The following is a 25,182-nucleotide window of genomic DNA, read 5'->3' on the forward strand; positions in this document are numbered from 1 at the left end:
TAGTCATGGCTGAGATTAGCAGGTCTTGCGTGCCCTGGTCTCCCGTCACATGTAGATAACATCCCATGGTCAATATCTCTCCATTGCCAAAGGTCCCCTCCAGTTGTTTGCATGCAATCAGAGACACAGTCCAGTTGCAACTTGAAACATAAAGCTTTACTTTCTTCTTTGCACAGCTCATCCTTCACAGACACAGCATTTACATTGAGTTCTGTCCACCGAGCCCTGGATGGCTGGCTTCTTCCCTTTAATGTTACGGGCTGCTGGATGGCTTGGGCTCAAAGCTCACCTGAGCTGTACGGGCTCCCTAGCCCCTCTGCTCTCACAAGGAAACTGTTCCTGCCTTATTCCCAGTAAACCCCTCCTACTGTAAACTATCTACACTACTTATGATAATAAGGCGTAATGGGTCCCTTTTAATTGGCCGAAAGGGTACTATGCTTTCCCTATTCTATCACTATGTATTAGCACAACATAGATCTATATATATACACTTTTACATAAAGGTAACATTTACATGGAGGGGAGGGAGAGAGTATCAAACGGTCCCAGTATACCCCTTAGGGTACGTTCACATTCGCGTCTTTGGATGCAGCGTCATCGACGCAACGCACGACGCATGAAAAATGCATGTAAAACGCAGGCTTTTTTGACGGAAACGCTGCGTTTTTTTTTTTAAACTTTGCGTTTTTTCCAAAAAACGCAGCATTTTCAGACGCATGCGTTTTCCTAAAGTGATGTCATTCTTTTACAATTGCAAATAAAAAACGCCCCAATTAGTGTCTAGACACTAGATAAAGACCACCAATGGCTAGAAGAGGGTGGGTGTAATGTAATTGGGTATGTATACACTGGCAGAGATGAATTCCTCAGATTTTGCTTGTGTTTCCAGCATCATGATGGAGCGTCCCATGGAGAGTATCTACATGAATATGGAATTGTATTTTGCCTTGGCTAATGCCTATGCTATTGCCTATTACGAGCAAAGGAAAAGGGATAAACGGAGAAGGAGTCAACGGCGCTTTTGGCTACACCCTATCGTAGAAGTCCGGGAGAGCCGTGGAGCCTACCTTTGCTTGTTTGGCGAGCTAAATGGCAACCTGGAAAAATATTTTGAGTATACCAGGATGTCTCAAGACAGCTTCCGCTATTTGCTGCGTCTTGTGGAAGGAGCCATTACCAGGCAGGACACACAGCTACGGAGATCAATTTCTGCCGAGGAACGGCTGTTGGTGTCTCTACGGTACGTAATGTAGCTCTGAACGACTGTGATATGTTCTTCCCTTTTTTTTAATTTGTTTGGGGTTGGGTATGGTAAATGTATTTTTTATTATTACAATGTACTTTAATTTAATTTCTTTATTTTTCTTATTGGCAGTTTCCTGGCTACCGGAGAGACCTTAAGATCCCTGCATTTCCAATTTAGGATTGGAGCCTCCACACTTTCGGGAATTATTGCCGACACATGCTGTGCTTTGTGGGACAATCTCCAGGATGAAATTTTACCCCTCCCTACTACAGAAATATGGGAGGCCAACGCCAAGAAATTTGAACAACTGTGTTCTTTCCCTAACTGTATTGGAGCTGTGGATGGGAAGCACATTAGGATTATAAAGCCTGCAAGAAGTGGATCTCTTTTTTTCAACTATAAAAAATATTTTTCCACCGTGCTCATGGCAATTGCAGGTGCGGACTGCAGGTTTCTGGCTGTGGACATTGGAGCATTAAATGTAAAATTAATACCTTTATAGTGCTAAAAAAAAGGTATAATGCCAAGAAAAGATTTCTACACTATTATGTCAAATAACGGTCGCCAGTAAAGGTGCCTAATGTAATGTTATTTTAAATTTGCCAGCTACCTATATGTTAAAAATGTTTTTGTTTTGACTAAACTTACTTTAATGTGCCCTTATTACATATAAAAACTTGCTATCCTTTTTTTCAAATGCTGTGGTTAATAAAAAATTTTTTTACACTTCTCCAAACTCCATTTGCCTACCAACTGCTGTCGCCGAAAATGTACAGAGGTGATCACCAGCTCCCATATTGACTCAGCAAAAACACCACACATTTGTTGACATGGCCGTGTGTTCGATAGTTGAGCGAACTTCATCGGCTCTCTCCTTGGCAAACTGTCAAGCTTCCAGACTAGTTGCATAGGGAACACGGCTTCATTGAGCGCACTGGCTGATCAACTATTTTCACCCACCGCAGCAGCATGTGTGGCGGGAGTGTGACAGGCACTACTCATGCATGGCGAGGCCAACAAATAGGCTACGGTTGTTCATGTCTTGTGCCAGTCACACATCCTTGAAACATGCGGCAGCAGTGACGGAAAAAAGCAGATCAACCGCACACACGGAGTCGGGTCCATATGCAAGTAGTTGGAAAGTGTTTAGCCGGCCAAGGAGGGAGCTGATCTTCTTCGCTCCACTCTTGCGAGTCAAAACTATTGAAGTCAGGATGCACAAATACATCCTGATTCAAATAGTGTCGACACTTGGCCACGTGCACATTGCAACCACCTCAACGGACCCCTGACCTTAATGTACCGTCACACATAACGCTAACGATACCGTTGCAACGTCACGCTTTTGGTGACGTAGCAACGATCCCCCTAACGACCTCGTTATGTGTGACAGCGACCAACGATCAGGACCCTGCTGGGAGATCGTTGGGGAATGATCAGGACCATTTTTGGGTCTCTGATAACCCGCTGTCATCGCTGGATCGGCGTGTGTGACGCCAATCCAGCGATGTGTTCACTTTGTAACCAGGGTAAAGATCGGGTTACTAAGCGCAGGGCCGCGCTTAGTAACCCGATATTTACCCTGGTTACCCGGGTGATGCAGGGGGATTTCGTCATTGTTGAAGACAGTTTCAACAATGCCGAAGTCTTTACCCTGATCGTTGGTCGCTGGAGAGAGCTGTCAGTGTGACAGCTCCCCAGCAACCACACAACGACTTACCAATGATCATGGCCAGGTCGTATCGCTGGTGTTGATCGCTGGTAAGTTGTTTTAGTTACCTTTCTTGTATGTAGACAATCTATGTCATATTTGTGTTTGTAAACACCTCATAGAACAATGAGAGACACCCAAAAAACTCTACTTAAAAATTAATAAAATAGTGTCTGACATTGCATATACAGGTCCTTCTCAAAAAATTAGCATATAGTGTTAAATTTCATTATTTACCATAATGTAATGATTACAATTAAACTTTCATATATTATAGATTCATTATCCACCAACTGAAATTTGTCAGGTCTTTTATTGTTTTAATACTGATGATTTTGGCATACAACTCCTGATAACCCAAAAAACCTGTCTCAATAAATTAGCATATCAAGAAAAGGTTCTCTAAACGACCTATTACCCTAATCTTCTGAATCAACTAATTAACTCTAAACACATGCAAAAGATACCTGAGGCTTTTATAAACTCCCTGCCTGGTTCATTACTCAAAACCCCCATCATGGGTAAGACTAGCGACCTGACAGATGTCAAGAAGGCCATCATTGACACCCTCAAGCAAGAGGGTAAGACCCAGAAAGAAATTTCTCAACAAATAGGCTGTTCCCAGAGTGCTGTATCAAGGCACCTCAATGGTAAGTCTGTTGGAAGGAAACAATGTGGCTGAAAACGCTGTACAACGAGAAGAGGAGACCGGACCCTGAGGAAGATTGTGGAGAAGGACCGATTCCAGACCTTGGGGAACCTGAGGAAGCAGTGGACTGAGTCTGGTGTGGAAACATCCAGAGCCACCGTGCACAGGCGTGTGCAGGAAATGGGCTACAGGTGCAGCATTCCCCAGGTAAAGCCACTTTTGAGCTACAGAGAAGCAGCACTGGACTGTTGCTAAGTGGTCCCAAGTACTTTTTTCTGATGAAAGCAAATTTTGCATGTCATTCGGAAATCAAGGTGCCAGAGTCTGGAGGAAGACTGGGGAGAAGGAAATGCCAAAATGCCTGAAGTCCAGTGTCAAGTACCCACAGTCAGTGATGGTGTGGGGTGCCATGTCAGCTGCTGGTGTTGGTCCACTGTGTTTCATCAAGGGCAGGGTCAATGCAGCTAGCTATCAGGAGATTTTGGAGCACTTCATGCTTCCATCGGCTGAAATGCTTTATGGAGATGAAGATTTCATTTTTCAGCACGACCTGGCACCTGCTCACAGTGCCAAAACCACTGGTAAATGGTTTACTGACCATGGTATTACTGTGCTCAATTGGCCTGCCAACTCTCCTGACCTGAACCCCATAGAGAATCTGTGGGATATTGTGAAGAGAAAGTTGAGAGACGCAAGACCCAACACTCTGGATGAGCTTAAGGCCGCTATTGAAGCATCCTGGGCCTCCATAACATCTCAGCAGTGTCACAGGCTGATTGCCTCCATGCCACGCCGCATTGAAGCAGTCATTTCTGCCAAAGGATTCCCGACCAAGTATTGAGTGCATAACTGAACATTATTATTTGTTGTTTTTTTTGTTTGTTATTAAAAAACACTTTTATTTGATTGGATGGGTGAAATATGCTAATTTATTGAGACAGGTTTTTTGGGTTATCAGGAGTTGTATGCCAAAATCATCAGTATTAAAACAATAAAAGACCTGACAAATTTCAGTTGGTGGATAATGAATCTATAATATATGAAAGTTTAATTGTAATCATTACATTATGGTAAATAATGAAATTTAACACTATATGCTAATTTTTTGAGAAGGACCTGTATATGAGGTGTATAAAACACAAAATGTGTGTAGACGGCGCACGGTGTGAGTTGCTGATAACTATAGTTAACAATAAATACAAAAATTGCTTGCAAAAATACATTTTTATTTGGGGGAAACAAAAAGAAAAGGGGGGAAGAAAACTAGGGGCTATCTATTGTAGCAATTAATGGCGATTGGTAACTCCCTGCTTCGGAATGGCGAGAGGAGGAAGCAGAGGCTAATGAGGAGTCATAGTCCAATAGACTGGAGGGCAAATCCAAGCCCTCATCATAAGCCGGGGAAGAGACAGCAACCACTGTAGGGGAGGGAGGAGGCAAAACCAGTCTGCTTGATCTTGAATGGCTCTGGCTGCTCCTGCTGCGGCTAGACCCTTGCCGCGTTGTAGGTGTCTGTGTTGGAGCAGCCAGAGCCACAGAAGCTGTTCTCTTTCTCAACTTCCTCCTTTTCGCTTTTCCCGCGGCGGCTTCCCCAGCAGGACGGGTACGGGAGGTTGAGGGCCTAGCAGGAGCAGGACTTGGCGGATCGGTGTGATAGTGCCTGTGGTGGCGTCCCTTGGCACGCGGACCTCGGTGGAGTGGCTGGAGTGGCTGTGCAGCAGGAGTCGGAGTCATGCTAGCCAGCGATGGTACTATGGGCATTGTAGTCACTGACTGCATGATCCGAGCCTGCTGCAGAGCACTCACGTAGGCATTGTTGCAGGCCTGCATCACCGAAATCTGGAGTTCCGGCGTAAGGTGTTCCACCATGCCTTTCGCAATGGCACTAAAAACATGTTTTGCCGGCCTCAAGAGCTCGGATTCCATTGAATCAAGGCGCCGGTCGATAGCACCTTGATCTCCCATCACCTTGAAACAAGTTTTGAATACCGTGCCCAAATGAAAATACTCGGGCATTAGCGGCCTGTCCGAGGCCCGCTGACGCTGGTGGGAATAGCCAAAGGAAGGAGCGACAGAGGCCTCAGTCAGGGGAACACCAGATGGACCAGCTGCCGGTTCACCAGAAAGTGGTGCAAGCCTGCTCTTGCTGTGGGATGGCTGTGATGGGTCAGATGGAGATTCATGAAGGCCCACTCTAGATGGCCGATCAGGTTCGAGGGTGCTGCTGTGTGTTCTGTGAAAAGAAAAGGAAAACATTAGTCTTAAAAAAATAACATCACATACGCCAACTCCTGTAATAGAATAAAGTTAACATTGCATCACACAACAATAGATTGCAGTCCTCTGTCTCTCTATCTGTCTGTCCTTTAATCATTCGCTGATTGTTATCGCCAGCTGCCTGTTATGGCTGACGAGACCAATCAGCGAAGGGCCTAGTGCAGAAGAAAATGAGCGCTCCTTCCCGCTGCCAATGCCTTTTTTCCCGCATAGTCAACACTGTCATCACCGAACACACGGCTGGCGTTTAAATTTTTTGGGGAAAAAAAAACATTGGTGTCATAAACTCTTTAGTATTGACGCTGCCTATGCCGCATCAATATTAAACAATTTAAAGTTACCAATTTGATTTGAAAAAAAAAACTTCTATGCTTGCCCTATAGTTGCGTTTGAGACAACTGCCATTCTTTACGCTGACCGCAGGACCTGCCATGACGTCACGGCTATGTGATCGAGACGTCATCACAATTCCTGCTATCAGACCTACCCTGGCTCGGAACGGAACATGTCATGGACTACAAGGACTCACGCGGTTAACTAAAAAAAAATAAAAAAAAAAAATAAATGGATGTGCAATATACCATGCCACTAGGGAAAAAGTAACGTGGATGGCCAATATACTACGTGTACTACGTGGATGGGCAATACACTATGTGGCTGGGCAATACACTATGAGGATACGTGGCTAGGACATGTACTATGTGGCTGCGCAATAAATTTAGTGGCCTGGAAATATACTATGTGGATGCGCAATGTTATATGTTGGTGGGCAATGTACGATGTGGATGTGCAATATGCTATGTGCCTGGGCAATATGGTATGTGGACATGCATATTGTGCAGTACCCGATGCGTTATATACTTACTGTCAGCGGCCAAGGATCGGTCTCAGGAACTGCAACACCCTACTATACAGCACATAAGCTGTTCTGCTCTGTATGCACACATGGACTTTTCCTCTCTGAACCCTGTTCACACAGGTAATATACAGATGATCAGGTTTTTAAATACATCAGATAGGGATTGCATACACTAGTTAGGACTGCTCTGATAAGGGTATACCGTGAAGTTTGGTAGAGCAGCTTAGTATACATTTTTTGCAAAAAACGTATCAACCAAATACCCTGTTTTTTACATCTTTTACTAGCACTTGCGGATTACTGCAATTTTTTTCAAACTGAGTGTTTTTGGTTTTACTATTCTCTTTTGTGTCTTCAGGTTTCTTGGTGGTGTGTGAACATGATCGTACAGACTTGTTCACTGTGCAAGTAGCCCATGTGTTCCTGTTTCCATAATTGTTCTCTTGTGTCTACAAGACTGGGGAGGTACCCACCACTCCTCCTGGGCTATCTGCACATAAGCTGTTCTACTCTGTATGCACACATGGACTTTTCCTCTCTGAACCCTGTTCACACAGGTAATATACAGATGATCAGGTTTTTAAATACATCAGATAGGGATTGCATACACTAGTTAGGACTGCTCTGATAAGGGTATACCGTGAAGTTTGGTAGAGCAGCTTAGTATACATTTTTTGCAAAAAACGTATCAACCAAATACCCTGTTTTTTACATCTTTTACTAGCACTTGCGGATTACTGCAATTTTTTTCAAACTGAGTGTTTTTGGTTTTACTATTCTCTTTTGTGTCTTCAGGTTTCTTGGTGGTGTGTGAACATGATCGTACAGACTTGTTCACTGTGCAAGTAGCCCATGTGTTCCTGTTTCCATAATTATTCTCTTGTGTCTACAAGACTGGGGAGGTACCCACCACTCCTCCTGGGCTATCTGCACATAAGCTGTTCTACTCTGTATGCACACATGGACTTTTCCTCTCTGAACCCTGTTCACACAGGTAATATACAGATGATCAGGTTTTTAAATACATCAGATAGGGATTGCATACACTAGTTAGGACTGCTCTGATAAGGGTATACCGTGAAGTTTGGTAGAGCAGCTTAGTATACATTTTTTGCAAAAAACGTATCAACCAAATACCCTGTTTTTTACATCTTTTACTAGCACTTGCGGATTACTGCAATTTTTTTCAAACTGAGTGTTTTTGGTTTTACTATTCTCTTTTGTGTCTTCAGGTTTCTTGGTGGTGTGTGAACATGATCGTACAGACTTGTTCACTGTGCAAGTAGCCCATGTGTTCCTGTTTCCATAATTGTTCTCTTGTGTCTACAAGACTGGGGAGGTACCCACCACTCCTCTTGGGCTATCTGCACATAAGCTGTTCTACTCTGTATGCACACATGGACTTTTCCTCTCTGAACCCTGTTCACACAGGTAATATACAGATGATCAGGTTTTTAAATACATCAGATAGGGATTGCATACACTAGTTAGGACTGCTCTGATAAGGGTATACCGTGAAGTTTGGTAGAGCAGCTTAGCATACATTTTTTGCAAAAAACGTATCAACCAAATACCCTGTTTTTTACATCTTTTACTAGCACTTGCGGATTACTGCAATTTTTTTCAAACTGAGTGTTTTTGGTTTTACTATTCTCTTTTGTGTCTTCAGGTTTCTTGGTGGTGTGTGAACATGATCGTACAGACTTGTTCACTGTGCAAGTAGCCCATGTGTTCCTGTTTCCATAATTGTTCTCTTGTGTCTACAAGACTGGGGAGGTACCCACCACTCCTCCTGGGCTATCTGCACATAAGCTGTTCTACTCTGTATGCACACATGGACTTTTCCTCTCTGAACCCTGTTCACACAGGTAATATACAGATGATCAGGTTTTTAAATATATCAGATAGGGATTGCATACACTAGTTAGGACTGCTCTGATAAGGGTATACCGTGAAGTTTGGTAGAGCAGCTTAGTATACATTTTTTGCAAAAAACGTATCAACCAAATACCCTGTTTTTTACATCTTTTACTAGCACTTGCGGATTACTGCAATTTTTTTCAAACTGAGTGTTTTTGGTTTTACTATTCTCTTTTGTGTCTTCATCACCCTACTATACTTGTAGGTCGCAGACCTGGCCGCAGCAGCACCACTTCGAACCTTCTCCTCATGACGTAGGACCTTATTGAAACAGTCCTTCATAGATCGCCATCTGGTCTTCAACTTTTTGACTGTGAATGCAAACAACAAAAATGGTTAGATATTTTACATTTCCAAATGATAACACAACCGTGTGCGATGCAAAGTTGAAGGCGTTGATCGCATCACACACGGTTGTTTTATCCTGGCCTGATGGGTCTGATCGGAGTTTAACAAATACTTACCAAAGTTTGATTTTTCCGTAGTGGAAGCGCTGTCAAAGCCATCCCACAGCGATTTTGCCACCTCAACCCACATCCGCCTCAAGACGACCTGGCCCGCGTGCCGAGAGTCATGGCTGTCCCACAACGGGCCACGCTCCTGTATGCTTGAGATTAAGAGCTCCACATCAATACTCGACTCGCTGGCCCATTGTGAAACCTAGAATAATAGAGAAACATTAAGGATATGAAGATTTGAAAAAAATTACAACAACCACCAACACCACCCATCCCCCGAACACCCCCCCAAGAGGAAAAGGAATTCAACATAATAAAAAAAAAAAACCTTTTTGTTTTCAAAAATACTTACTCGCCGTCTTGCCACCACAGCTTGTCCCCAGTGTCGCTGCTCCTGCTGGGTCCCTTCTTCCACACTTGCAGAAGCCTATAAAATGGATTAAGAAAAAAATTAGTGCCAAGTCTACAAACAGGGTCGGACTGGCCATTTGGCAATTCTGGCAAATGCCAGAAGGGCCTGTCTGGTCATAGGCCACCTTGTCTGCTATGTTGTTAACAGAATCAGTGTTCTCAAGTTAATCATACTGTTAAGAGTTGCGATGAAGCACAAAGTCGCTGACTCCGTCACTCACCCCAGCAGGCCACCGGTATCATTAGATATATTCGTTTTGTAGTAAATCTTGCTTTCCTCCATCCGGGGTAGTATTAGTAATATATCCCATCTGGTGCTTGGGGACAGTGACAGCATGGGCCACTGCGATTTCAAATGCCAGGGCTGAATTTCAGTCCCAGTCCGTACCTGTCTACAAATGACAGCGAATAATAAGCAACTGTACATAATTACTGACTGAACTCCCCTGCGCCGAGTGGCTCGATGGTGACTCCGTCGCCATTCTTGCAAGAAAAAATTCTGCAAGGAAAAATTGAAAAAAATATTACATTAAAAGCACAAAACACAGCCACATACAAGAAAATAGCAATAAAAAAAAAAATATATCGTCATAACATTACTACCACAACGGACTGTTCACTCATAGGACAATGCAAACTCAACAATCGCTGATCATACCACAACACCATACATTGCAATAAAATTCAATAGTAGATACGACACAATCCAGAGTATAGCAAAAGGTGTCATCCAGAATAGACAAAAAAAAAACATTCAGCTACAAGAGGCCCCTATGTACAAATCAAAAAAAAAATTACACATATACCTTTATTGTGTACACAAAAAAAAAATTAAATATAACAAAGGCCCAAAAAATAGCAAACTAGTGTAAAACGCCATACTTTACAATAAAAAAAGACATGATCCAAAACAACAACATCTTGTGACATAGAACCACAGAAACACATCAGAAACAGAGATAAAAACCATTCAATATAAAAAAAATAAAATATGGTACATCCGCTGGAAATTATACAGCAATCCAATACTAGATAAACCATAGTCAAATAAAAAAAAAATGGGGAAAAAAAAAAATAAGGAAAAGAAAAGGCAATCCAAACAGCATACTTTACAATAACACACAGCAAGACATGAGCCAAGAAAACGCCATACAGTTACCACCAGAAATAGAAACAAGAATAAAAACACATACACCAGAAATCTAATATATAAAGCTGAATGTGTGTATGTGTGTGTATGTATGTATGTATGTCCGGGATTGGCATCTGCACCGTCGCAGCTACAGCCACAAAATTTTGCACAGTCACACGTCTGGACCCCGAGAACGTCATAGGCTATATTGTGAGGTGAAATTTTAACCCCGCGCGTTCCAATTCACCAAACAATTTTGCCTCTATCTACATAATGGGGAAAAAAGTGAAAGGAAAAGTGTTGGAGGCGTTGAATCTACAGCCACAAAATTTTGCACAGTCACACGTCTGGACCCTGAGAGCATCATAGGCTATGTTGTGAGGTGAAATTTTAACCCCGCGCTTTCCAATTCACGAAACAATTTTGCTCCTATCTACATAAAGGGGAAAAAGTGAAAGGAAAAGTGTTGGAGGCGTCGCAGCTACAGCCACATAATTTTGCACAGTCACACGTCTCGATCCCGAGAGCGTCATAGGCTATGTTGTGATGCGAAATTTTAACCCCGCGCATTCCAATTCACCAAACAATTTTGCCCCTATCTACATAATGGGGAAAAGTGAAAGGAAAAGTGTTGGAGACAAACTGACAGCTGCCAGATCTGAACAAGGGGGACTTAAAGAATGAGAGCGATGGCGCCAAAGAGTATATACCGTACAGTTGCTAAGGTGGGGCCCCGACATGGGATACTCACCACACACGGGGATATGAACACACACAAAATGCGCCACACACTACCATGTGCTTGAATACAAATTACCCTCAGCACACATTTCACCATACATACACCAACCTCGCCACATAAAAGTCGAAACACAAAAGTCGCCGCTCAAAACTCGCCACGCGCAAAACTCGCCACATGCAAAAACTAGGCTCACGCAAAACTTGCCACATGTGCAAAACTCACCTCATGGAAAACTCGCCACACGCAAAACTTGCACATGCGGAAAAATTTCCACATGCACAAAAGTTGCAACACATGCAAAAGTTGCCTCACACAAAACTTGCACATACTCAAAAGACACCACACAAAACTCGCCACGTGCAAAACTCGCCATGCGCAAAACTTGCTGCACACAACTTGGTACACTAACCTGTCACATGCAACTCGACACACAAACAGTTGCCACACAAAACTCACCTCACAAAAGTCGCTACATGCATGTCGCCACACGCAACTCAACACACACAACATGACAAACGAAACTCGCCCTAAAACACACACAAGTCTGGTATTATCCTTCAAAAATAAAAATCTGATTAATAAGCAGACAAACTACAAGAGAAACAAATGTACCATATAGGAAATACAGCAGCTGTCAATCACATGACCTGTCTATTATGTGTATGTTTGAGCTAATATATACTGCCAGGGGGGAGGGCTTCCTGTTGGCTGGGGATTTAACAGGCTGCCAATTTAGTTTACAAATACTGAGGTGAAAATACTGAGCAAATAACGTGTGAACGAGGTCTAATACAGGAGGAGATGACATACAGATATATACTATATACAGTGGAGATGACACAGGTATATACTATATACAGGGGAGATGACACACACATATATACTATACACAGGGGAGAGGACACGCAGGTATATACTATATACAGGGGAGATGACACACAGATATATACTATATACAGGAGAGATGACATACAGGTATATACTATATAGAGGAGGAGATGACATACAGGTACATACTATATACAGGAGGAGATGACATACAGGTATATACTATATATAGAAGGAGATGACATACAGGTATATACTATATATAGGAGGAGATGACATACAGGTATATACTATATACAGGGGAGATGACACACAACAGGTATATACTATATACAGGGGAGATGACATACAGGTATATACTATATACAGGAGATGACATACAGGTGTATACTATATATAAGGGAGATGACAAACATGTATATACTGAGGTGAAAATGAGAGGTGTGAGGTGAAAATGAAAAGGTGTGGGTACAAAATGAGAGGAGTGAGGGAAAATAGTGGAGTGATCGGAAAATGACAGATGTGAGGTCGAAATGACAAGTGTTAGGGGGGAATGAGAGGAGTGAAGGAGAAAATGAGAGGTATGAGGGAGAAAATGAGAGATGTGAGGGGGAAAATGAAAGATGTGATTGGGAAAATGAGAGGCGTGATTGTCACGATATGGTATGAAATATCATATAAGTAGCTCTCTTGCTCAAGGCTGTGGGCTAACAAGCCCCCCTTCCCTTTCACTCAGCCAAGAGCTGCTTTACCAATGTACTGGGGGGAGTTTTATGGCCGAAAGGTATTTACGACCGGCATTTCCTGCCGTGTAAGCTCTTCTCCAGCTATAAGTGAACTAGAAACTTCTAGGATCCATGAAAGATTCTTTGTTTGGTTTTTGTACGATATTATGCACAATGTTTACGTTAAGAACACGAAAATATATATTCGTATTCTCACTCGGTGTATCTACCCATCCCTTGAAACTCGGGCTTCTAACTTCATCTGGTAACGAAGTAGGGATTTCTCTGTAAATATGTATCCCAGATAGGACATATTTGATCTCATTAGAATGCTCACGTTAATCCGAGATGAATGATGGGTTTGTTATGACTCTGACATGTTTTGTACTGAAGTTATAGAAATCAGAGAAAATAGTTTAAAGTTTACTCAGAATGTAGAGAGAGGAGGGTCTTGATAAACCAGCCTTTCTGTGATGTCACAGCCTTAAGGTTTTAAGTGTCTGGCAGGCTCTGAGGAGTCACTTCTTCTTGACTTCTTGTCTTCTCTGAAGCCAGCAGCACATCCAATGAGCTGGGACGTATGGTTGCCTGCCATGCTTTGAACATGTGAGTGTTACCTTTTCTCATTTCATCCCTGTTTATTTCATAATTACCCTTGTACATATTTGCAATTGTCTCATTTGTAACATCTTTATAAAATATTTTTGATAAAGCACTGCCTAATTTTTTTATGGGATATAATATTGTATGTTAGTTCATTCTCCATGCTCTAAACGTACCCTAAGTCTTCTGAAGGGAAATACGCTACTGTTGTGTTGGGTTAGCTTCGGACCCGTTTAATCGAAGCTGGTGGCAGCGATAGTGTGCTGACGTTTGGGATTATGTTGTAGCGACTGCGGCATTGATAATTATTGTTCCTGCCTGAGTGGGAGTAGTTTATCGCGTCGCTGCAGCGTGCCCAATAGCCAGTACATAGCAGGCAGCCTGTCAGGCGACCAATTACCCAGGGTGCAGTACCTAATCTGACCTGAGAGTAAGGGGGGCGCCAGAGAGCTGCAAGTGTTAAGTGGAACTGTAAGCGGGATATACATAAATCCCTGCAGTTTGTGGTATATTGAAAAGCAGTGGGATACCTAGAATAAGCCCCTGCTGTAAACCAATAGCCTTGTGTGTGTTTTCTCATCACATTGTTAGCAGTGGAGGGATAACTAAGATAAGCCCCCCTGCACATGTGATAGCCGTCTGTTGGCCTAAAGTCACCCCAACCCGTGACGCAGGGGTGACGGTCACGGTGTGAATTTGGTTTGAGTAATCATTCCTCTCACTAAAAACTTGCAGAAAGTTCTTGCGAGGACTCTGCGCAAATAAGTTTGGAGAACGAACTCAGTGTTTTATTAGTCTTGAGACAATTGCGTACTGGTAATTATCCCCTCCCTTTCTCTTCGTTTTTCTATCCTATCTTTTATTTGGCAACCATGGCTGCGAAAGGGGAAGCCTGGTACAACCAGCAGAAGAAGGACTTTCTTGCTGGGATATGCACGTGCCATGGCCTGAACCCCCAGGGTAAGACCAAGGCTCAAATGGTCGCTGAACTGGTGCAATTTGAAGCAGACCAAGCCAGGCCACAGAGCCCAGAGGCCGCAGAAGCCAGCACAAGCGAACATGGTGCTGCAGCAGAGGTCCAACCACTGAATACGGGCCCTACTGGCAACCAGGGGGGCGCAGACCTCCTCCTGCAGCTGGCTCTGCAACAATGCTCCGCAGATGACCTAGAGAGACGTCTGCAGCTGATCCAGCAATACCAGGAGCGAGCCGAGCGGCAAGCGGAGCGGGAGTACCAGCTGCAGATGGCCCAACTGCAAGTGCAGGGGTCGTCCCAGTCCAGCCGTGAGCCCAGCAGCGCTCAGATACCTAAACCCCGGCCCGATCACTTCCCTGTTATGGAGAAGGATGGAGACTTGGACACATTTCTGCGGGCTTTGAGAAAGCCTGCAGACAGTACCGGCTGCCTACAGATGAATGGGCACGATACCTGATACCAGGGCTGAGAGGCAAAGCTCTGGAGGCGTTTGCTGCCCTCCCTCCAGAACAAGATGGTGACTATGAGGCCATCAAGCAGGCTCTGATAGCAAAGTACCAGCTTACACCCGAGGTGTACCGTAGAAAGTTCCGGACCCTCCAACGTGGCCCACACGACAGTTACAGTGATGTGGTGCATGGACTGGGGACCCACTTTGACCAGTGGACCCAAGGACTGTCAGTGACCACCTTTGCACAGCTGCGAGACCTGATGATCAAAGACCAGTTCTTTCATCTTTGCACAGCTGAGGTGCGACAGTTCGTGATGGACAGAGAACCCAAAGATGTGACGAAAGCAGCGCAGATTGCCGATGCCGATGAGGCCAACCGTAGATCGGAAGTGCAGAAGCCAGTCACCACCAGCTGGAGAGGGGGTAAGCCTGCAACCAACGCCAGTGCCCCTGCCAGCCAGCACACCAGAGGTCTTGTCCCCGTAGCCAACAGCACCAGACCTACCACCGAATCTCGCAAGTGTTACACCTGCAATCAGACTGGTCATCTCAGCCCCTCCTGCCCAACCAAGCAGAAGAACCCCCCAGCCAAGGCCCCAGGGCCTAATGCAGCAGTTCTTTTGGTGGGTGGTGTGGTTGGGAGGGTGTGTGACAACGTACAGCACGTCACTGTGGGAGGCCATGTTGCTACAGGCCTCAAGGACACCGGGGCTGAACGAACCCTCATCCGACCCAAACTGGCGGCCCCTGAACAAATCATTCCGGGGAAAACCCTAACTGTCACTGGGATTGGGGGCATCAGCTGTCCCTTACCAATGGCCCGGTTTATATTGATTGGGGTGCTGGGAGCGGGGTAAAGGAAGTGGGGCTGTCTGATAATTTGCCCACTGATGTTTTGTTGGGGACTGATTTGGGGAGGATGGTTGCATACTACGTCCCTGACACCCCTCCCCAATCTACTAATGAGGGTAACGTTAACCCTGATGATGATGATGATGATGATGATGATGGGAAATCACATGTGTTATCTGACCATGCTTTATCTTGTAATGATGCATCTATTAACCATTTTTTTCCTAGGATTGATGGTGAAAATGTTGTACCTGTGCCAGCTGAACCTGATAATGATTTTTCTGTGAAGGTTAATGTGTCCATAGGTACAGGCGTGCCCAGCCACGTCACTCTGCGGAGTGAGACGGCTGAGGAACCCCTAACAGGGGCAAGTGTCGGTGCTACAGGAAATGGGGAGATGCATGGGAACCGTGAGGAAGGTGATGCCATGAAAGTGACCAGTGCCACCGAGGAAGGTAACTGGCCCATAAGTAGCACTGCCCCTGGAGTGTTGGGGGTGGATGGAGAGGTAGGGCCCAAAGCAGCGCCGGCTGATGGGTCTGTAGAAACCCCCGGGGAGACAGCCTACGTAGCTGCTGTCACCCGCAGTCAGAGTGCCCGGAACGCAGATAACTGTCAGCCTTCCGGACCCTCCTCAGTCACCACTGTGACTGAACCAGAGGTGGACCCAGAGCAGGTCCAAGAGGGTTCCCGTGGGGAAGGGACCCTGACGTCGCTTCTGGCTTCCCCTAGCAAGAAGTTTCAGGCCGCTCTGCGCACAGATGCGAGCCTAGAGAGACAACTTGCCGGGACGCACTTCTCCGAGGCTGATAAGGAGAAGGTGTTCTGGGAACGAGGAAGGTTATACCGGGAGACAGTACCCGGAGAATCACAAAAGGAGTGGTTGAGGGAAAGACAGCTGGTCGTCCCGCAGCAATTCCGGGGTGAGTTGTTGCGGATTGCCCATGAGATCCCGCTAGCTGGACACTTGGGGATCAGCAAAACTAAGGCCCGGCTGTCTCAACACTTCTATTGGCCTAAGATGGGGACAGATGTGTCAAACTACTGCCGCTCCTGTGTCACCTGTCAAAGAGTGGGAAAGGCGGGGGCCTGCTCTTAAGGCTCCCCTGATCCCGTTGCCAGTGATAGAGGAGCCTTTCCAGAGGATCACGGTGGACATTGTAGGCCCGCTGGCCATCCCCAGCAGCTCTGGAAAGCAATACATCCTTACTGTGGTAGACTACGCTACCCGGTACCCAGAGGCAGTAGCTCTGTCGTCAACTAGGGCAGATAAGGTGGCGGATGCCCTGTTGGCTATCTTTTCACGTGTAGGATTTCCCAGGGAAATGATTACTGATCAAGGGACCCAATTTATGTCTCGCCTAATGGAGGCTCTCTGTAAGAGAATGCAGGTGAAGCACCTGGTATCGAGTGCGTATCACCCACAGACCAATGGCTTGTGTGAACGCTTCAATGGTACCCTCAAACAGATGCTACGCATGCTGGTTGAGACTCAAGGGCGTGACTGGGAGCGGTACCTCCCACACCTGCTGTTCGCTTACTGAGAGGTTCCGCAGGCCTCGACGGGGTTCTCCCCCTTCGAGCTCCTGTACGGCAGGCGAGTCCGGGGACCCCTTGGGTTGGTAAGAGAATCCTGGGAAGAGGAACCCTTCTGAAGTGTCCATAGTGGAGTATGTCATGCGCTTCCGTGACAAGATGCAGACCTTGATGCAGTTGGTGCATGACAACATGACGTAGGCTCAGGCTGACCAGAAGCATTGGTACGACAAGAACACCCGGGAGCGGGCCTACCACGTGGGTCAAAAGGTGTGGGTGCTGGTCCCCGTACCAACGGATAAGCTTCAGGCAGCCTGGGAGGGCCCGTACGTCGTCCACCAACAGCTCAACCCGGTCACGTACGTGGTCACGCTTGACCACGCTCGGGGTAGGTGAAAGGCCTTTCACGTCAACATGATGAAGGCTCATCACGAACGTGAACCTTTCGTCCTACCGGTCTGCAGCTTGCCTGAAGACAGGGAGGAAGACACCCTCCTGGACATGCTGGCCCAAGACAAGGCCAATGGGTCCATCGAGGACGTGGAGGTAAGCGCCTCGTTAACTGAACCCCAGCGGTTGCAGTTGCAAACCACACTGGAACCCTTCCGGGTTGCGTTCTCCAACCGACCTGGGAGGACTCAGTTAGCAGTCCACGAGGTGGACACCGGGAATCACGCCCCACTACGGCAAACACCCTATCGAATCTCTGACCAGGTGCAGCAGATTATGCGCCAAGAGATCGATGAGATGTTACAGCTGGGGGTGATTCGACGGTCAAAGAGCGCGTGGGCATCACCTGTAGTTCTCGTGCCAAAGAAGGACCGGACCACCCGGTTCTGCGTGGACTACAGGGGGCTCAACGCCATCACAGCCTCCGACGCGCACCCAAAGCCGCACATCGAGGAGCTGCTGGATAAGTTAGCTGGTGCAGATTACCTAACAATAATGGATCTGAGTCGAGGATACTGGCAGATTCCCCTGAGCCCTGAGGCGCAGGAGAAGTCCACCTTTATCACACCCTTTGGACTGTACGAGTCCACGGTCATGCCCTTCGGCATGAAGAATGCCCCTGCCACTTTCCAGCAGATGGTCAACCTTCTGCTTCAGGGACTGGAGAAGTACGCCGTGGCGTACTTGGATGACATTGCCATCTTCAGTTCCTCTTGGGAGGAACACCTGCAGCATCTCGAGGAGGTGCTCAGGCGTATTCACCAAGCAGGACTGACTATCAAGCCAGGAAAGTGCCAGATGGGCATGAGGGAGGTTCACTACCTGGGGCACCGGGTAGGCATGAACACCCTGAAGCCAGAGCCGGAGAAAGTGGGCGCGATCGTGAACTGGCCCACTCCCGTGACCAAGAAACAGATGATGTCCTTCCTGGGCACTGCAGGGTACTATAGGCGCTTTGTACAGCACTATAGTAGCCTGGCAAAACCTTTGACGGACCTCACCAGGAAGAAGCTACCCCACATTGTCAACTGGACAGATGGCTGTGAGGGGGCCTTCCAGGCGTTGAAAACCGCACTGTGCAATGCCCCTGTGTTGAAAGCAGTCGACAGCAGTTGACCGTTTTTGGTGCAGACCGACACCAGCGAGTTTGGCCTTGGTGCTGTACTCAGCCAGGTTGACTTGGAGGACCAAGAGCACCCCGTGTTATACCTGAGCCGGAAACTTTTGCCGAGGGAAGTGGCCTACTCCACCATCGAGAAGGAGTGCCTGGCCATAGTCTGGGCCCTGCAGCGCTTGCAGCCCTACTTGTACAGTCGCCCCTTCACTGTGGTGACCGACCACAACCCTCTGCGCTGGCTAAACGCCATGTGTGGAACCAATGGCAGGTTGCTACGCTGGAGCCTTGCCCTTCAGCAGTTTGACTTCACCATTGAACACAAAACGGGCAAAGAGCATGGGAATGCAGATGGACTCTCCCGCCAGGGTGAACCTACTGAGGTGCCCATGGAGGCATACCATGGGGTTCTGCCTCCCAAGCGCACACCAAAAGGGGGAGGTGTCACCATATGGTATGAAATATCATATAAGTAGCTCTCTTGCTCAAGGCTGTGGGCTAACAAGCCCCCCTTCCCTTTCACTCAGCCAAGAGCTGCTTTGCCAATGTACTGGGGGGAGTTTTATGGCTGAAAAGGTATTTACGACCGGCATTTCCTGCCGTGTAAGCTCTTGTCCAGCTATAAGTGAACTAGAAACTTCTAGGATCCATGAAAGATTCTTTGTTTGGTTTTTGTACGATATTATGCACAATGTTTACGTTAAGAACACAAAAATATATATTCGTATTCTCACTCGGTTTATCTACCCATCCCTTGAAACTCGGGCTTCTAACTCCATCTGGTAACGAAGTAGGGATTTCTCTGTAAATATGTGTCCCAGATAGGACATATTTGATCTCATTAGAATGCTCACGTTAATCCGAGATGAATGATGGGTTTGTTATGACTCTGACATGTTTTGTAGTGAAGTTATAGAAATCAGAGAAAATAGTTTAAAGTTTACTCAGAATGTAGAGAGAGGAGGGTCTGGATAAACCAGCCTTTCTGTGATGTCACAGCCTTAAGGTTTTAAGTGTCTGGCAGGCTCTGAGGAGTTACTTCTTCTTGACTTCTTGTCTTCTCCTGAAGCCAGCACCACGTCCAATGAGCTGGGACGTATGGTTGCCTGCCATGCTTTGAACATGTGAGTGTTACCTTTTCTCATTTCATCCCTGTTTATTTCATAATTACCCTTGTACATATTTGCAATTGTCTCATTTGTAACATCTTTATAAAATATTTTTGGTAAAGCACTGCCTAATTTTTTTATGGGATATAATATTATATGTTAGTTCATTCTCCATGCTCTAAACGTACCCTAAGTCTTCTGAAGGGAAATACGCTACTGTTGTGTTGGGTTAGCTTCGGACCCGTTTAATCGAAGCTGGTGGCAGCGATAGTGTGCTGACGTTTGGGATTATGTTGTAGCGACTGCGGCGTTGATAATTATTGTTCCTGCCTGAGTGGGAGTAGTTTATCGCGTCGCTGCAGCGTGCCCAATAGCCAGTACATAGCAGGCAGCCTGTCGGGCGACCAATTACCCAGGGTGCAGTACCTAATCTGACCTGAGAGTAAGGGGGGGCGCCAGAGAGCTGCAAGTGTTAAGTGGAACTGTAAGCGGGATATACATAAATCCCTGCAGTTTGTGGTATATTGAAAAGCAGTGGGATACCTAGAATAAGCCCCTGCTGTAAACTAAGAGGTCAATAGCCTTGTGTGTGTTTTCTCATCACATTGTTAGCAGTGAAGGGATAACTAAGATAAGCCCCCCTGCACATGTGATAGCCGTCTGTTGGCCTAAAGTCACCCCAACCCGTGACGCAGGGGTGACGGTCACGGTGTGAATCGTGACAAATTGGTGGCAGCGGTCAGGGAATCCTGACAGTGATGGGAAAATAAGAGAAGTGAGGTGCTATAACTAACCACAGATATTTACTATGCCCAGGCAACGCCGGGCTCTTCAGCTAGTATACAATAAAATCCTTAGAAAAAAAAGAAGGAACAACAGCATGACAACAGAACAACCCAAAATACAAACCAATCCAAAAAAAAGCAAGGCCAGAGACAAGAAACGCCATCATATAAAACGCCAGAAATATATAAAAATAACAAATTTTCACTAAAAACCCACAGTGGCATAACCGTACAAAAGCACAGACCAAACATTGCACAAATTGCATTCAAAATCAAGAAATAAAACACAGAAGAAAAATGCAATGACAAACATACTTACAGGTTTTGAAAGCAGCTCGTCTCTGTAGCCTTGTGTGTAGCCTTGTGTCTTTATGCCAATTGAAAGACAATGCCAACCCCTTTTTTTATATATATATATAGGGTCTTTTGTCAGTGTCTAGACACCGTCTAGACACTTATCCTATTTTTTAATTAAAGAACGCATGCGTCGTACAACGCGCAACAATGCAAGTACTGGCGTCTTCTGCGTTGCCAATACACTTCAATGGGGGTTTAGGCGCATCGACGACGCAAATGCAACGCAAGTGCGACGCATGCGTTTTTTTTATTATTTTGGATGCCGAAAAATGCAACATGTGCGTTTACCGCGCCCTGCCAGGTGCGCCGAAACGACGCATGGGTCGCGAAAGGCACCAAAACGCACCAAAACGCATCACAACGCATGCCCATGCGTCCCCAATGTTAAAGATAGGGACGCATGACGCATGCGTTGTTTTGCGGCGACAACGCTGCGTCCAAAGACGCGAATGTGAACGTACCCTTACACAGCTCCGATCCTAGGCAGGTCACAGCCAGATCACAGCGCAGTCACACCGCGGCTGTGCCCTGTGACTTACACGATCAATGTACTCATTGATCGCGCCAATCAGAGCGAGTCCAGGCTATGCCTGGCATTGCCTTGGCTGGGACATCAGCATTTCAGGCAATTTGACTGCCTGAAACACTGAGAAATACCGTGATTGGTTGTTCAGAATTGAACAGCCAATCACAGAGATCGTAGTTGCGGGAGGACGGTGACACCCCCCAGGATGACGGCACCATCACTGTGACTACGGTAGCAGTGTCGCATTAAAAAAAGACGTAATAATCTGTCACTAGTCAAAAAGACCCAAGGCACAGGGACAGATTATTACATTCAAAATCTATAAAGGGGATAACAGTCGTGGTTGACCAGCGTAAATGCAGCTTTGGCCTCATTCAGACATTCATATTTCAAGTATGTGTTCTACCCATGGTTTTAATGGATAAAACATGTACCCATTATAGTCTCTGATCTTCACATGTCTGTTGTGAATTCTGTGGCAGACCTCCCTCCTGTGGTCACAAGTGGTACTTCGGCTGGTTCTCTCTGTGAGCTTCCGTTGGTGGAGGAAAGTGGTACTGCGGCTTCTGAGTTTCCTTCCTCAGGTGATGTGGTGAGGTCGTTAGGTGCTTCTCTATTTAACTCCACCTAGTGCTTTGATCCTGGCCTCCAGTCAATGTTCTAGTATTGGACCTGTTTCCTCCTGGATCGTTCCTGTGGCTTGCTGCTCTGCATAGCTAAGTTCCTCTTTGCTATTTGTTTGCTGTTTTTTTCTGTCCAGCTTGTCAATTTGTTTTTTCTGCTTGCTGGAAGCTCTGGGACGCAGAGGGTGTACCTCCGTGCCGTTAGTTCGGTACGGAGGGTCTTTTTGCCCCCTTTGCGTGGTTTTTGTAGGGTTTTGTGTTGACCGCAAAGTTACCTTTCCTATCCTCGCTCTGTTCAGAAAGTTGGGCCTCACTTTGCTAAATCTATTTCATCTCTACGTTTGTCTTTTCATCTTTACTCACAGTCATTATATGAGGGGGCTGCCTTTTCCTTTTGGGGTATTTCTCTGAGGCAAGGTAGGCTTATTTTCTATCTTCAGGCTAGCTAGTTTCTCAGGCCGTGCCGAGTTGCATAGGCAGCGTTAGGCGCAATCCACGGCTGCCTCTAGTGTGGTTGGTGAGGATCAGGCATTGCGGTCAACAGAGTTCCCACGTCTCAGAGCTCGTTCTTGTTTTTTGGGTTATTGTCAGGTCACTGTATGTGCGCTGACCTCTATGTCCATTGTGGTTCTGAATTACCTTTCATAACAGTACTGGAGGCCAATGTACTAATGATTCTCAATAGAGGGAAAAAAGAAGTTCTGAGACCATTTTTTTTTCTTTGCACTGTGTTTTGCCATTTTTTTCCCCTAGACATTTGGGTGGTTCAGGACACAGGTGTAGCAATGGACATTAAAGGTCTGTCTTCATGTGTGGATCAGCTCACGGCAAGAGTACAAAGTATTCAAGACTTTGTGGTTCAGAATTCTATGTTAGAACCGAGAATCCCTATTCCTGATTTGTTTTTTGGAGATAGAACTAAATTTCTGAGTTTCAAAAATAATTGTAAACTATTTCTGGCTTTGAAACCTCGCTCCTCTGGTGACCCAGTTCAACAAGTTAGGATCGTTATTTCTTTTTTGCGTGGCGATCCTCAGGACTGGGCATTTCCCCTTGCACCAGGGGATCCTGCATTAAGTAATATCGATGCATTTTTCCTGGCACTCGGATTGCTGTACGATGAGCCTAATTCTGTGGATCAGGCAGAGAAGAATTTGCTGGCTCTGTGTCAGGGTCAGGATGAAATAGAGGTATATTGTCAGAAATTTAGAAAGTGGTCCGTACTCACTCAGTGGAATGAAGGTGCGCTCGCAGCTATTTTCAGAAAAGGTCTCTCTGAAGCCCTTAAGGATGTTATGGTGGGATTTCCTATGCCTGCTGGTCTGAATGAGTCTATGTCTTTGGCCATTCAGATCGGTCGACTGTTATGAAAGGCAATTCAGTATCACAATGGACATGGAGGTCAGAGCACATACAGTGATCTGACAATAACCCAAAATAATAGAACGAGCTCTGAGACGTGGGAACTCTGCAGACCGCAATCCCTAATCCTCTCCAAAACAACACTAGAGGCAGCCGTGGATTGCGCCTAACGCTACCTATGCAACTCGACACAGCCTGAGAAACTAACTAGCCTGAAGATAGAAAAATAAGCCTACCTTGCCTCAGAGAAATACCCCAAAGGAAAAGGCAGCCCCCCACATATAATGACTGTGAGTTAAGATGAAAAGACAAACGTAGAGATGAAATAGATTCAGCAAAGTGAGGCCCGATATTCTTAACAGAGCGAGGATAGGAAAGATAACTTTGCGGTCTACACAAAACCCTAAGAAAAACCACGCAAAGGGGGCAAAAAGACCCTCCGTACCAAACTAACGGCACTGAGGTACACCCTTTGCGTTCCAGAGCTTCCAGCAAAACAAATAGACAAGCTGGACAGAAAAAATAGCAAACAAATAGCAAAGAAGAACTTAGCTATGCAGAGCAGCAGGCCACAGGAATGATCCAGGGAAAAACAAGTCCAACACTGGAACATTGACAGGAAGCATGAATCAAAGCATTAGGTGGAGTTAAGTAGAGAAGCATCTAACGACCTCACCAGATCACCTGAGGGAGGAAACTCAGAAGCCGCAGTACCAGTTTCCTCCACAAATGGAAGCTCCCAGAGAGAACCAGCCGAAGTACCACTTGTGACCACAGGAGGGAGCTCTGCCACAGAATTCACAACAGTACCCCCCCCTTGAGGAGTGGTCACCGAACCCTCACCAGAGCCCCCAGGCCGACCAGGATGAGCCACATGAAAGGCACGAACAAGATCGGGAGCATGGACATCAGAGGCAAAAACCCAGGAATTATCTTCCTGAGCATAACCCTTCCATTTAACCAGATACTGGAGTTTCCGTCTTGAAACACGAGAATCCAAAATCTTCTCCACAATATACTCCAATTCCCCCTCCACCAAAACCGGGGCAGGAGGGTCAACAGATGGAACCATAGGTGCCACGTATCTCCGCAACAATGACCTATGGAATACGTTATGTATGGAAAAAGAATCTGGGAGGGTCAGACGAAAAGACACAGGATTAAGAACCTCAGAAATCCTATACGGACCAATGAAATGAGGTTTAAACTTAGGAGAGGAAACCTTCATAGGAATATGACGAGAAGATAACCAAACCAGATCCTAAAGACGAAGTCGGGGACCCACACGGCGTCTGCGATTAGCGAGACGTTGAGCCTTCTCCTGGGACAAGGTCAAATTGTCCACTACATGAGTCCAAATCTGCTGCAACCTGTCCACCACAGTATCCACACCAGGACAGTCCGAAGACTCAACCTGCCCTGAAGAGAAACGAGGATGGAACCCAGAATTGCAGAAAAATGGCGAAACCAAGGTAGC

This window comes from Ranitomeya imitator, chromosome 4, assembly GCF_032444005.1.
Source record: "Ranitomeya imitator isolate aRanImi1 chromosome 4, aRanImi1.pri, whole genome shotgun sequence".
Classification (NCBI taxonomy): Eukaryota; Metazoa; Chordata; class Amphibia; order Anura; family Dendrobatidae; genus Ranitomeya; species Ranitomeya imitator.